Raw genomic sequence first — 14,817 nt, 5'->3', positions numbered from 1 at the left:
CCCCTCGACCATGCAGTTTGTCATGGAAAAAAAAAACGTGAACTGCATTGCGGCTTGGTCAGAATCGCTACGCATGTGGTGGAATGGGAGATGCGGTCAGGATAATTCTCTCTGCGAATTGATGCGATCAACCTCTATAAAGAGCTTTTGTGCCGTTGTACTAAAAATTCGCTCCTTGCAGACGCCCAAAAAACGTGTTTGTGTAACCAAGCTGACAGTACTCCTTCATAATACATCCGCATATAGCGAATCTCCGCTTATAGCGAACAAAATCACCGGTGCCGATTGAAATTCTGTCGTGGAGAGCTGGATTGGGTAAACAGCAAACACCACAACACACTTGTGGCAACACTTGTGGCCTCGAAGTGCCCGCCGCTGCATGGCGTACACAGCTACAGTTTTCTGACAGGAGGTTATTCACCTGCGTCACACCACTCGCCATTTTGTTGTTGTAGCACCCCACTGCGGGTCTGACTGCCAAGAAGAGAGCGTCGTTTCTGTGCGTATACGATATCAGCAGAAACTGTGCACTGCGCTATCGTTGTAACGCAAGCCGTTCTAAAGCATTGGAGAAGAACATTAAAAGCAACTCGCCGCCTGACTATCACTGCTTTAAGGAGCGCTGTTCAAAGTAGTGTTGAATGAGTGCGAGCATGCGTTGTGAAACGCAGTGTTAGAAGCTCGTTGTGGGCTCAGACACCACTAACGCGCGCATGTCGACATACAAGCTCACCTGTGGCTGTTCTGGCAGTGACACTATAGCCTTGCCGTCATTTGCATGATCAATAACAGTAACAACGAATGGCGCTCAAACTAGGATGCTGACGTCACTTGGATAGTCCGAACGTTCTGCAATGAACTTGCTGCGCGCAGACGTTAGGAACCTGATGTTTCCTCTCCTGTACCTTTTACTCCCTCGGATTTCGCTCCTATTCTTCCACAAGGTTTCTTTGCTGTGCTGCATATTTGCTTGAAGAAGCACCGAGGAAGAGTCCCGTCACGTTAATGGAAAGTCCTACACATGGCTATGAAGTTGTCGCAACCAAACTGCATGGCATCTGGACATGGGCAGCCGGAGCAGCTTGCACAAGGAAAAAGTATAGACAAAGCTCTTGAAACAAGCAGACGAAGGTATATGGAGAAGGGCAACTATAATAGGATACAGCTTTAAAAAAAAACAGCAGTTTGTAACAATGCGGCATGGTACTCGGTGTCCTGTGTTACTCCGCTGACCAATCACCACAGTAAACAGAATCAGCTTTTCTAATCTTTGACTGTGTTAAGCCAGCCAGAGGCGTCAAAATTCTTAAGCTCACAATTTCGTCTGCTGGTTATCCTCTTGTTCAGCTTTTCTAATCTTTGACTGTGTTAAGCCAGCCAGAGGCGTCAAAATTCTTAAGCTAACAATTTCGTCTGCTGGTTATCCTCTTGTTCAGGTCACGAGAAAACCTTCAACAACGGACTACCCTTTTTTTTTTTGTCGTGCAGGAGTTTTGTGCGGCGGTCCTGAATGTGGGCAGAGCTTCACTGCAGACTTGAGTTGTATCCGGATGTAGAAACCCGAATTAAAGTGCTCAAGATCGAGCACGACATCCGTTGTCCACACCAGTGTTTATAGATCTGGCTCACACTGCAGCGTCACATTTTTACTATATAGGAACTCATATGTGCGCCGAGCGCGGATTGCAGTAGCCACAGCGTTTCTTTACAAACGTGCAAGAATTCCAGGCGGCTCTGCAAGAATGTATTTTTCCGCTCTACCGCTCTCTTTGCTCAAACTTTTCGATTGCTCTCTCTCTCTCTCTCTCTCTCCGCTCTCTCTCCCTTTGCTCTCCTGACTATTCATTTGGCCTCCCTCCCATCCATCCCGTTTGTTCGTCCGTTGACGACGTCACCGGCCAAAGACGTCAGATAAATTCCAGCACGCACAGTGTGAAGCTATGGCGCCGTGAATCAAAGTGCGCATGCACTATCCCACTCAGGGTTGTTTACGTTCTATCTTCCCAGATATGCCGCCGACGCACTTTCTAAGCAAGGACCTCGTTTGTGACTCACCTGATGCGATAGCGTCGCACCACTCGCTTAGGAACGAAGCGCGGACGAGCGAACGCAGCCTTTCCGTCGTATGCAGAACGCGCGATATCAGTTCGGTAGCACGCAGTGCGTTCATGCTCGTGCTGGAGAAGAAGACCACGGAGTCAGCTCGTGTGAGCAGCGCGTGCTACCCGTCGCCACGTGTGGGGTTCGTGGAGGTCCCGAAGCGTCTAGCAGTGAACGGAGGCAGTTATACGTTCGCGCAGAGTTGTGAGTTCAAGCGACCATTTATACTGCGTTGGGAGCGTGGAATGCCAGTGCGCGGGACATTACTGGGATTATACGTGAAGCCCCGCTATACGGGGAATGAGCCCGAAGTTGGATAGATTGGTTTGCTCGGATGGGCCTTGTCGGCAGGTTTGGTTTGTTATGGAGCTTTAACGCCCCAAAGCGACTCACGCTATGAGGGACGCCGTAGTGAAGGGCTCCGGAAATTTCGGCCACCTGGGGTTCTCTAACGTGCACTGACATTGCACAGTACAGTCCCAAAGCGACTCAGGCTATGAGGGACGCCGTAGTGAAGGGCTCCGGAATAACTTCGACCATCTGGGGTTCTCTAACGTGCACTGACATTGCACAGTACAGTCCCAAAGCGACTCAGGCTATGAGGGACGCCGTAGTGAAGGGCTCCGGAATAACTTCGACCACCTGGGGTTCTCTAACGTGCACTGACATCACACAATACGCGGGCCTCTACAATTTCGCCTCCAACGAAATGCGACCGTGGCCGCCGTGGCCGGAATCGACAAGTTTACCTCCTTAACCCGTTTACGCTGACACCTACCCCGACGCAGAGCAGTTTGGCATCCCATTCTTATTGGATTTTTTTTTCTCAAACAGATGGGGTACAGCGCTTCTATGCAAAATGGCGCTGAAAAATTGAATAAAGGAAAAGGAAGCAAGAACAGAAGAATCATCATCATAGCCATCGCAAGCAACCTCTTCGTAGTTGTCACCATGCTCATCACCTTCCGAGTTCACTCGAAGGCAAAGGCATCTCCTAAACACCTCCACAACTACTCCAGTGCATTCTGTTCCCGGTTAAAGATCATTGGATACAGGATTTTTCTTTTTTGGTCGTAAAAAAAGGCATTTTGAACAGTTGCGTAGTTTTAAAGTCAGGTGTGTATACAACTCGCTGGAGAACTCGCGAGCTCAGGCCTGCACAGTAAGCGATCTTTCATTCACTCTTTTTTCCCCCTCTCGGACCCGCGGAAGTAGCCAGGGACCAAGACCTCGAGGAGCACAACGCACGAGACTGACGCAGTGGCCGCGTCGCGGTAAAAGCTTGTCCTCCTTGCGTGGAGGGAGCCTAACCGATTCTGCAGGCATTTTCAATAAAGTTGTTCTCTCTCTCTCTCAACATTTCTTTGTTTTGTTTTAATATGCGATATATCCGCTACGCTTGCACGTTTTTTTTATTTCGTTTCTCTATCTGCCGTGGCTACATGGCAGCAGAGTTAAGCGCACCGAATAAAGGTTTCAATTCTAGAGGGAGTATACAAGGCTGTGGAAAGTCGACCCATCGCATTCGTCCAGGATGTTTCCGTGAGGCAACTGTCGTCTCCTCTTGGCTGGAACAGACGTCTCAATGTTCCGGCTCCGCAAAGAGATAAGCAGCGTGAAAGGAACAATAACAATGAATACGCTTGGGACCGAGCTCTGCTCGTGCAATAACTCGTCTGGGACAAGCACGTCAAGGCTGTAACGGCTGAGATTGCAACAGTCGACGATAACAGTAATTGCGGGGCCCCATGTTTACGCGGGTACATAGAGCGGCTGTTTGGCGCAGTCATGCCCTCAGGGATAATGTACGCAGTGGCACCTGTAGCGGAGACGTGAAATGCAGAACCTTTAGCTGACGTAACCACGTTTTGGCACCACGCCCCCTCAGTCTAGCCTGGCGCCTCAGTCACCCCGGAAACGCATGAGCAGCATGAGAGCCGTCAGTGGCAGACGACCGGTCGTCGCCTTATCTAAAACGTCATTATCTTTCAACGCCCGTGCGATTGCTGGCTCCATCGGAACTCTTGTGCTTCCCACGGGGCCGATTATGCAATCTGAGCGTCCTTGAGATGGGCCTTTCTGACGCAGCGTTCTCCTCAATCCAAGCTCTCTCATCCCACAAAATACTCAGGCGGTGGTGCCCCTCTCTGCAATTTTAATGATAACGAAACCAGTGGGCGAGGCCCGTGCGCACAACTGGTAGATAAAGAACACGCACAATTGTTTCTTAGCCCGGAATATTGGTGTCATCGGATGCCTTCGTAAAGGTACGAAAGAACCTCAGTTGTTGTTGTTGCCTCAAATACGATGGCACATACCCACGGTGGGGGATTGGTCAGTTTCACCTCAGTTTCACTGTTCGATTTACTTCTTTCTTCATTGTCGGTAGCCTATCTAACCTAACTAAATTTGTGCAGCGTTGCGGCGACCGGAGCCGCGGCGTCACCCAATCGGGGCTCGAGATGGCAAACCTGTCCACATGTGGGAACGACCTGTGGTTGGCCTGGGCCTTGTCTGTCGTATCGTTCGCTATCGCGATTGGTTCGGGCTTGCGGGCGCCGGCCAATTGCGTACATTTCTTGGGTGAGAGCAAGGTCATGAGTACGGTTCTTCATTGACTGAGGCCTTCTCCGGCGTCGATTTAGTGAGAGTAGAGCTTGTGCACTCTTACTGGAGCATCGAGAAACTTTATCGACTAGCCAGTTTCCAATCAGGACCCTTTTTGATCGCACTATATTGGCATGTATATCGAGATCTTAGAACAGTGATTTAAAGCTTGGATGGATGGATGGATGGATGGATGGATGGATGGATGGATGGATGGATGGATGGATGGATGGATGGATGGATGGATGGATGGATGGACGGACGGACGGACGGACGGACGGAAAGGACGGATGGATGGATGGATGGATGGATGGATGGATGGATGGACGGACGGACGAACGGACGGACGGACGGACGGACGGACGGATGGATGGATGGATGGATGGATGGATGGATGGATGGATGGATGGATGGATGTATACGGACGGACGGACGGACGGACGGACGGATGAATGGATGGATGGACGCTGAACCCTTTAAATCGGGTGGTGGTTCAAGCCACCTAGCCATGACTTGTGAAATTTTACTCTTGTCTTGATTTTAGCCACCAATCAGATAACCTTCGCTTATAGTTACTTCTACCCGCTTAAAATCTGCTTTCCCTTCACTGTCCTTAAACCCCAATGCTTTGAATAAATCAGCCCCGCTGCTTTCCACTGTAGGGTGAAACCCTTTACAGAAAAGTATCAAGTGTCCAGCTTAGAGGATAGCTGTCATACCGCCTTATGGCTCTGACATGAACTACTTTTAGGGGCCGTATTTCGTGTCTCATTTTCTGATTAATTTTATTTTTCGCCCTCGTTATTTGGCAGCTTTCGTCCATGACGCTAGGGTTGACACCCAGCAGCCATATGACAATCGTTCGCCAGCTCTGACGTAAAAGGCGGGACTGTCCAATGGCTAAGAGGCTGAAAAATGGACCGGGAAAAGAATACTCAGTGTACGGCAACAGAGTAAGCTTTGATTGTTAACTACCCAATCTATAGGTGGCGCCACCTTATGTTAACCTCTTGCTCGTGTTTCCTCTATATTTCGTCCTCTCTTTTCATCTTTCCCCCCCTTTACTATACCTCTGCATTTCCTCGTCTTCATATATACTTCTACTATACGTACTCGGCTTATGTGTCGAGTGTAGTTCCATTGTTTCAGTCGTGTCAGTGGTATACTAACGGTAACAAATGCTCTCAATTGCGCTCTTGTCCACGGCTGTTATCCATTCTCACAAAGAATCTCCGATTTTCCGCTAGGTGTCGCTGCTGAATTAGAACTCACGGTCAATTGCGCTCTTGTCCACGGCTGTTATCCATTCTCACAAAGAATCTCCGATTTTCCGCTAGGTGTCGCTGCTGAATTAGAACTCACGGTCAATTGCGCTCTTGTCCACGGCTGTTATCCATTCTCACAAAGAATCTCCGATTTTCCGCTAGGTGTCGCTGCTGAATTAGAACTCACGGTCAATTGCGCTCTTGCCAATTGCGCCTCTTGTCCACGGCTGTTATCCATTCTCACAAAGAATCTCCGATTTTCCGCTAGGTCTCGCTGCTGAATTAGAACTCACGGTCAATTGCGCTCTTGTCCACGGCTGTTATCCATTCTCACAAAGAATCTCCGATTTTCCGCTAGGTGTCGCTGCTGAATTAGAACTCACGGTCAATTGCGCTCTTGTCCACGGCTGTTATCCATTCTCACAAAGAATCTCCGATTTTCCGCTAGGTGTCGCTGCTGAATTAGAACTCACGGTCAATTGCGCTCTTGTCCACGGCTGTTATCCATTCTCACAAAGAATCTCCGATTTTCCGCTAGGTGTCGCTGCTGAATTAGAACTCACGGTCAATTGCGCTCTTGTCCACGGCTGTTATCCATTCTCACAAAGAATCTCCGATTTTCCGCTAGGTGCCGCTGCTGAATTAGAACTCACGGTCAATTGCGCTCTTGTCCACGGCTGTTATCCATTCTCACAAAAAATCTCCGATTTTCCGCTAGGTGTCGCTGCTGAATTAGAACTCACGGTTCTTGTCCACGGCTGTTATCCATTCTCACAAAGAATCTCCGATTTTCCGCTAGGTGTCGCTGCTGAATTAGAACTCACGGTCAATTGCGCTCTTGTCCACGGCTGTTATCCATTCTCACAAAGAATCTCCGATTTTCCGCTAGGTGTCGCTGCTGAATTAGAACTCACGGTCAATTGCGCTCTTGTCCAGGGCTGTTATCCATTCTCACAAAGAATCTCCGATTTTCCGCTAGGTGCCGCTGCTGAATTAGAACTCACGGTCAATTGCGCTCTTGTCCACGGCTGTTATCCATTCTCACAAAGAATCTCCGATTTTCCGCTAGGTGTCGCTGCTGAATTAGAACTCACGGTCAATTGCGCTCTTGTCCACGGATGTTATCCATTCTCACAAAGAATCTCCGATTTTCCGCTAGGTGTCGCTGCTGAATTAGAACTCACGGTCAATTGCGCTCTTGCCAATTGCGCTCTTGTCCACGGCTGTTATCCATTCTCACAAAGAATCTCCGATTTTCCGCTAGGTCTCGCTGCTGAATTAGAACTCACGGTCAATTGCGCTCTTGTCCACGGCTGTTATCCATTCTCACAAAGAATCTCCGATTTTCCGCTAGGTGTCGCTGCTGAATTAGAACTCACGGTCAATTGCGCTCTTGTCCACGGCTGTTATCCATTCTCACAAAGAATCTCCGATTTTCCGCTAGGTGTCGCTGCTGAATTAGAACTCACGGTCAATTGCGCTCTTGTCCACGGCTGTTATCCATTCTCACAAAGAATCTCCGATTTTCCGCTAGGTGTCGCTGCTGAATTAGAACTCACGGTCAATTGCGCTCTTGTCCACGGCTGTTATCCATTCTCACAAAGAATCTCCGATTTTCCGCTAGGTGCCGCTGCTGAATTAGAACTCACGGTCAATTGCGCTCTTGTCCACGGCTGTTATCCATTCTCACAAAAATCTCCGATTTTCCGCTAGGTGTCGCTGCTGAATTAGAACTCACGGTTCTTGTCCACGGCTGTTATCCATTCTCACAAAGAATCTCCGATTTTCCGCTAGGTGTCGCTGCTGAATTAGAACTCACGGTCAATTGCGCTCTTGTCCACGGCTGTTATCCATTCTCACAAAGAATCTCCGATTTTCCGCTAGGTGTCGCCTGCTGAATTAGAACTCACGGTCAATTGCGCTCTTGTCCAGGGCTGTTATCCATTCTCTCAAAGAATCTCCGATTTTCCGCTAGGTGCCGCTGCTGAATTAGAACTCACGGTCAATTGCGCTCTTGTCCACGGCTGTTATCCATTCTCACAAAGAATCTCCGATTTTCCGCTAGGTGTCGCTGCTGAATTAGAACTCACGGTCAATTGCGCTCTTGTCCACGGCTGTTATCCATTCTCACAAAGAATCTCCGATTTTCCGCTAGGTGCCGCTGCTGAATTAGAACTCACGGTGCCTGTGACGGCTTCGAAACACGCTTGTGCCCACCCATTGTAGAGGACCTAGCGAACTCACGAACTCATCATCACAGCAGCAAAGCCCGGCTCGCAGGTCGTGCCCGGGTTTCGGTGTGTATATATATATATATATATATATATATATATATATATATATATATATATATATATATATATATATATAGTGATTATTTATTTAAAATAACAAAGGAAGGTAAAAGATGTTTGCTCACCCCGGCTCACTAATCGGCGGCACCTAAGCTGGGGTAGCGGAAATAAAGGATAGCAGGCAGTATGAAGAAGTGAAACGAAAGAGGTGAGGGGATAGTAGGAAAGAGATAGATGTGATAATAATAATAATTGGTTTTGGGGGGAAAGGAAATGGCGCAGTATCTGTCTCATATATGGTTGGACACCTGAACCGCGCCGTAAGGGAAGGGATAAAGGAGGGAGTGAAAGAAGAAAGGAAGAGAGAGAGGTGCCGTAGTGGAGGGCTCCGGAATAATTTCGACCACCTGTGGATCTTTAACGTGCACTGACATCGCACAGCACACGGGCGCCTTAGCGTTTTTCCTCCATAAAAACGGAGCCGCCACGGTCGGGTTCGAACCCGGGAACTCCGGATCAGTAGTCGAGCGCCCCTAACCACTGAGCCACCGCGACGGGTCGGTTCGGTGATAACGAAGGCAGTAGTGTCAAATTAACTCTAAACGATCTCTCTTACACGCCACTGAGCAACTGGCCAAACTGCCTTCGGTCCGGAGATAACGAAGGCAGTTTGGCCAGTTGCTCAGTGGCGTGTAGAATAAGAGAGATTATTTAGTGTTAATTTGACACTACAGAAGGAGGACAGAAACAGGACCGGACGTTCGTAACTGGTGAAAGACGGAAATCCAGTTTCCAAGCTGTCTCTGCAAGATCAGATTTTCTTTTTCAGTTCAAAGCGGAGGAGTGCTTTACGCGATGAAGCGCGCAGTCAGCCATGGCGTTTCCGAGGGAAGGGCCTCGACGGCGGCGGCCTTGGCAGATCGCGGCGAGGACGCGCGCTTTTCGTATGTGCGTACTGATGCCCACGCAACTGTGACAGGCCTGCTGCTTGTTTATAGTTTCCCGTTTTGTGCCGTCGCTTCAACTGTCTGAAGCGACGGCACAGAGGGCGCTGTGCACATACGTTCAGCGAGGAATCGTCCTTGAGTTTATTGGATGGTTCCGCGTTACCATATTTACCACAGCTCGCGAACCGTACATTCTCGCAGCACCAATGTTTGGTCGGCTGCATTCCGCGCTGAAATAAACAAATAAATAACTGAATAAATAAATGTGAACGTACTTTAAAGGTTGGCAACGAGTGCACCAAACTCGATTCTGCGAACAGGCATTTTTTTTACCGAACACAATTTACAGGGGCACCTGAATGCTTGTGTGGCGTCAGCGGTATCCATGGCATGCTTTTCACAGTGTCCACTGTCGCTGAATGGGCATGACCATGGGATGCGGGAAAGAAACAGTAAACCAACTCGTGCAATCACCATCGTAATCATCATCTATCTAACTGCGACTACGGCAGGACAAACGCCTCTTCCATTTCCTCAGAATAACCTGTCCGTGTAGAACAGCGCGCGCGCTCGGCTATAGGAGTCGCTTTCTCCTGCCGCAAGCAGTGCATATAAGTATGCTTATTGCGTCACTGCTCTCTGATACGGGGACTAAGCCGGCGCTGCACGAAGCTTGCCTCGGGCTGGCTCGAGCTGGTTTTGCGAGCGGCCCCTCAAGTGTTTTATTATAGCACTCGACACACATGCACGGCCGATAGCGTCGTCTGCGGCGCGCGCCATCTTTCGCTCCATGTCTTTTTGTAGCCGCCGCCTTGTCTCGTCGTCGTTCAGATTCCGGAGCAGGCGTCCTTTTTGCTCTGTGATTCCAGGGAGATACTGCGTCGACACTTGCACAAGTCCTCAGAAGGGGAAAGAAGAGATGGGACCTGCAAGCTTGCATGCGCAAGGAGAGGCAAAACAAATTGAACAATGGTGGATAAGGGGAGCTCCTCTGTCTGCTATAGCCAACGTTTCGACAAAGGGGCTTCGTCCTTGTTAGTTTTTTGTGTGTGTGTTCTCAGGAATCCCATTTTCCCGCCTTCCCTATACGACGGAGGAGATGAGGAGAAAAAATGGCCTGGCTTAGCTAAGGTTAAGCCTAGGATGCGAAGCATAATAGATTTGTGAAAGGGTATAGCCTGGTGACACTTGGTTATACTTGGTAATGCTTGGATACACTTGGTTTATGCTTGGTAATGCTGTATGACTGCCTCGGCGTGAGGAGCGGGGCTCTTTTATACAATGCCGCGACGACAATCGCCCCCTAGCGGGAGTTAGCCTTGGTGGTCGCGGCCGCGCGAGTTGAGCCCCGTTTCTCACAGCTGGCGTGACGTCAGACCACGTGCTCGGCTGCAGCGCCCCTAGCGGGAGGAGCGGGAGTTAGCCTTGGTGGTCGCGGCAGCGCCAGGCTGGGCTATGGTTGAGCTAAGTAGTGTCCCTATTATGCTTCGCATAAAAGAAACGCACTATCTCGAGTCATGACTCAGCTCCTGCTGTTGCAACAGACGCTTCAGCGTTACTAAGCATTTCTTAGACCTGCATAGTTCTTCGCGTACCACCACAGTACCCTAACACCGGTACCCACTTCATTCATTCATTCATTCATTCATTCATTCATTCATTCATTCATTCATTGGGCCGTTTTGGCAGACGGCAATTTATTCCACTGCGCGCCTCTAAACTACTGCCGCTTCAACCGCTTGGACCACAACTGGTGCTGTCGACGTAGTCCGGTTAGCGGACGCACGCCACTTGTGGCTTCGACTGAGGGCGGATGCTCATGGTAAAAAAAAAGCGCAGGCAGGTGGCGTGGAAAAACACCCCGCAGGTCCGCTTAAAGGATGCTTGCTCCTCTCGCTGTAGGCTGTGTGTAACGGCGCTGCGATCGGCACGGCAAAGTTCATCGAGGTTGCCTATAAATATACCGAGGAAGGTTATACTTGTTCTGTGCCAACTATATCCTCTGCGCGAGGACGCGAGACAACAACTACAAAAAAGAAAACGAACTGCGTTGTCCTATCGAAGTGAAGCAGTCAGGCACAGCGCGGAAAGCAGTGACAAAAACGCATGGATATAATGGCGCATTGGGTTGAAACAAATGCTCATGCAACGGCAGGCGTACACTCGACATTAATTCGAGGTGGCCTTGGCAAGCGCTTAGCGAAAGCGATCTTTACTGCCGGCGATGCCGTTCGATCGGGCAGGCGGGTCACGACCATCGCCGTACATACATATATCATGTTTAGCGAAATGGAGCAACCACATTTTTGTTAGTGGAATGGTTGACCCACTTACAGCTAGGTCGCTTGGATTCTCTGCAACATTATCCGTGAGGTTGGTTGTATAACCTGCACAGCCAGCTAATTTCTGTAACCTCCTCTCCAAAGCCGCCGCGGTGGCTCAGTGGTTATGGCGCTCGGCTGCTGACCCGAAAGACACGGGTTTCGCTCCCGGCCGTGGCAATCGAATTTCGATGGAGGCGAAATTCCTAGAGGCCCGTACACGCTAAAGAACCCCAGAAGGTCGAAACTTCCGGAGCCTTTCACTACAGCGTCCCTCATAGCCTGAGTCGCTTCGGGACGTTATACCCCCACCAAACCGTAACCTCCTCTCCACCCTTCCGCCACTTTCTCTCTGACTTCTTGCCGCCCCTTGGAGGTTATTATCCGCGTCATTGCTCCTCAGAAGGCCAATGGCATGGATAGGTCATTTCTTCAGTTTCTGTTTACGAGGCATATATTAGCATCAAGCCACGTCAATATATATGGCGAAGATGCCTGCAATAAATGTCGACAGGCCACCTGCGCAGACATATTCAGTGCCGAGGAACCAGAATGGTGACTATCCGAAGATGTCACAGGCCTCAACTATCCTGAAACCCGAGCAGTACAGCAAGTTATCCAACATCGGACCATGATTGGTCCACAGTATATATATATATATATATATATATATATATATATATATATATATATATATATATATATATATATATATATATATATATATATATATATATATATATATATATTATCCCACCTGCGGCATGGTAGTTTTTCTTCTCCTTTATAGTTAACTGGCTTTAAGTGACAGATCAAAGTATAATTCTCCCATTGATCAGCATTACAAACTTAAAAAATCGAAACACTCCCCTATGCACCCTGGTTTCGGTGGCTGTTGGCTTCCTTCATGTACTTGTTAGGCTTCCAGGTTTATTGCTACACTGATGTCACCCCGTCCACACACTTTCCCACGCGGTGTCCGTCGCATGCCGCAGTTCACGCACCGATCGTGCGCATGCTGCACTCGTATACATATCCGCCGCGACCCTACCCACACCACACACCTCGCACATGTCTTCCCGCGCCACCTCCGTCTCCACATCCATCCCACAGTGCCAAACTCTGTCACTCGATGGCGCCACTGACACAGGCCCTCGCAATACACACCGGGCAACCGGGTGTTTCAGCGAACACTAAAAAATTGTGAAAAGTAGGCTTTTAAGAGCGTTAGCTCTTACTCATCACATTTCTCGATTTCTTGGGGTCTGCTACCCAGCTTGAATTCGGCGTGAAATTTTCCGAGGAATTCAAGATGGCGGCCCCCATAGTAAATCGATATAGCAACCCAATTGGGGATTGATTGGTGACGTCATTAGTATATCGAATTGGTGATTGATCGGTGACGTCACTGACATATCCAATTGTCGACTGATTGGTGACGGCACTTATAAATCCAAGATGTCGGCCAATAATGGTAATTAATTGACATTAATCAATCCAAGGTGGCGGCAGCTAACGCTCGTTACTTCAACGTCTTCCAGACGGTGGCGGCATTTTTTTTTTTTTGGGGGGGGGGGGGCAAAAATATGGCTTTTGCCGCATAGTATTACCAATGTTGACGGACACTAGGAAACCGGTGGGCGAATCGTCTTAAGTAGTAAGCTGGTCAACTAATTTTTAATAATTTTTTAAATAGTAGAGTTAAGCACCTCGTTGCAATTAGATATTTGTGGCCGGTCATGAGTAATAGCCATATCAGTTTTTACAATTTCGAAAACGCGATTAGCCTCGCCGCTGTGGCTCGACAAAATTTGGCTACGTCATGCGAAGATGCATGCGCTTTCAAAAGTATGCAGGCACAGCAACCCCTTCCAGTGCACGTAACTAGTCAAAAAAGCCAAATTTTGTCGAGCCACAGCGGCACCTGACACTACTAGTTAAAAAGTTAATTATTAAAAATAAACCAGATTACTACTTAAGACGATTCACCGGTTTTCTGGGTGTCCGCCAACATTGGTAATACCATGCCGCAAAAGCCATGTTTTTACCCCCAAAAAGCCTACTTTTGAAAATTTTTGAAAGTGTTCGCTGAGAAACACTCGGTATATACCATATACAAATGCTCGCGGCGCACACGAAAGCCACGTTTCAACAAAGTGAACACCTTCCGTAACCGGAACGAGGTTAAACAAACATCCGGGATTGGTTGCTCGCGTGCGTTTCCAGTACAGCAGTGGGTGGGAATCGAAATAAGGAGCTCTCTCCGTCGCGTTGTACTAAAAAAAAAAAAAGAAGGCTGTTTGCCTCAGTCTGGCGGGCAATCTCATTACGAACAGATCAAAGGAAAAGGCGGGGGGGGGGGGGGGGGCATACACTCACTTCGGTTTATCCACCGCTTCGCGTCGTCCTCGTCGGCCCACTTGGCGTAGCCTTAACGGAGATTGAATGCTAGCCTGAACGGCCGCAGCTGCGGTTGTGTCAGCAGCGACGTTGGTCGTGCACGCTTTCCCTATCGTGAGTCCGTTAGCACGCGCGCGCGTAATATAAAATGCAAGTAAAACAAAAATAATAAATAAACGTCAGCGGAAATCTCTTCTCCAGCGTGCTGACCAGCCTCGAGGTCGCCGGCTGTCAAGGCTCTTAACTGACCGGTTAGACGGCGGTCGGCATCCGTGGACGCCCATATCTTTACGAGGGGGCGAGCTCCGCACGGCCTGAATAATAAACGATACGCCTCGAGCGATTGGCTGTGGTGTACGCTCTGCGATAGGGACGTTGACTCGTTTCTGATTATAAAGCGCGCTCTGCAACCGGCTTTCAAAGATGGCAATGATAAAGGCGTTTAATGAAAGAAATTAGAGCTGCGATCCGTAGTTGGCTGACGCGGCTCACGCTGGGGCACATACTTTATATAGTTCAAGTAGAGCACCACATAAACTTAGCTGGTCAGTGCATCCTTCAGTGCACTGCAACTCACCGCGTTGGAGATGCTCCTTAGGCGCACGCATCTTGCGACAGTGTGCAAAGCTGTTAGTGCCCGAGGCGCGTATATCATATCTGTAAATGAAGACGGGGTAACCTTCGCTTGCTCGCCCAGCATATGGCGCTTTGTGTCCTGTCCGCATATAACTGTATACTGATACAAGCAAAAAAAAAGCGGCTTTCATCCTTCAAAGGACCCCGTTCCAGCCAATGGCGTCGGCAGATTCTCATGAACCTCGCTGCTAGTGTGTCAATGCAGGGAGTGGCAGACGAAAGGGGATAGTCCCCTCCTTGCATTGTC

Source organism: Amblyomma americanum, chromosome 2 (genome assembly GCF_052857255.1).
Source record: "Amblyomma americanum isolate KBUSLIRL-KWMA chromosome 2, ASM5285725v1, whole genome shotgun sequence".
Lineage (NCBI taxonomy): Eukaryota > Metazoa > Arthropoda > Arachnida > Ixodida > Ixodidae > Amblyomma > Amblyomma americanum.
Note: the sequence above shows the minus strand (reverse complement) of the source record.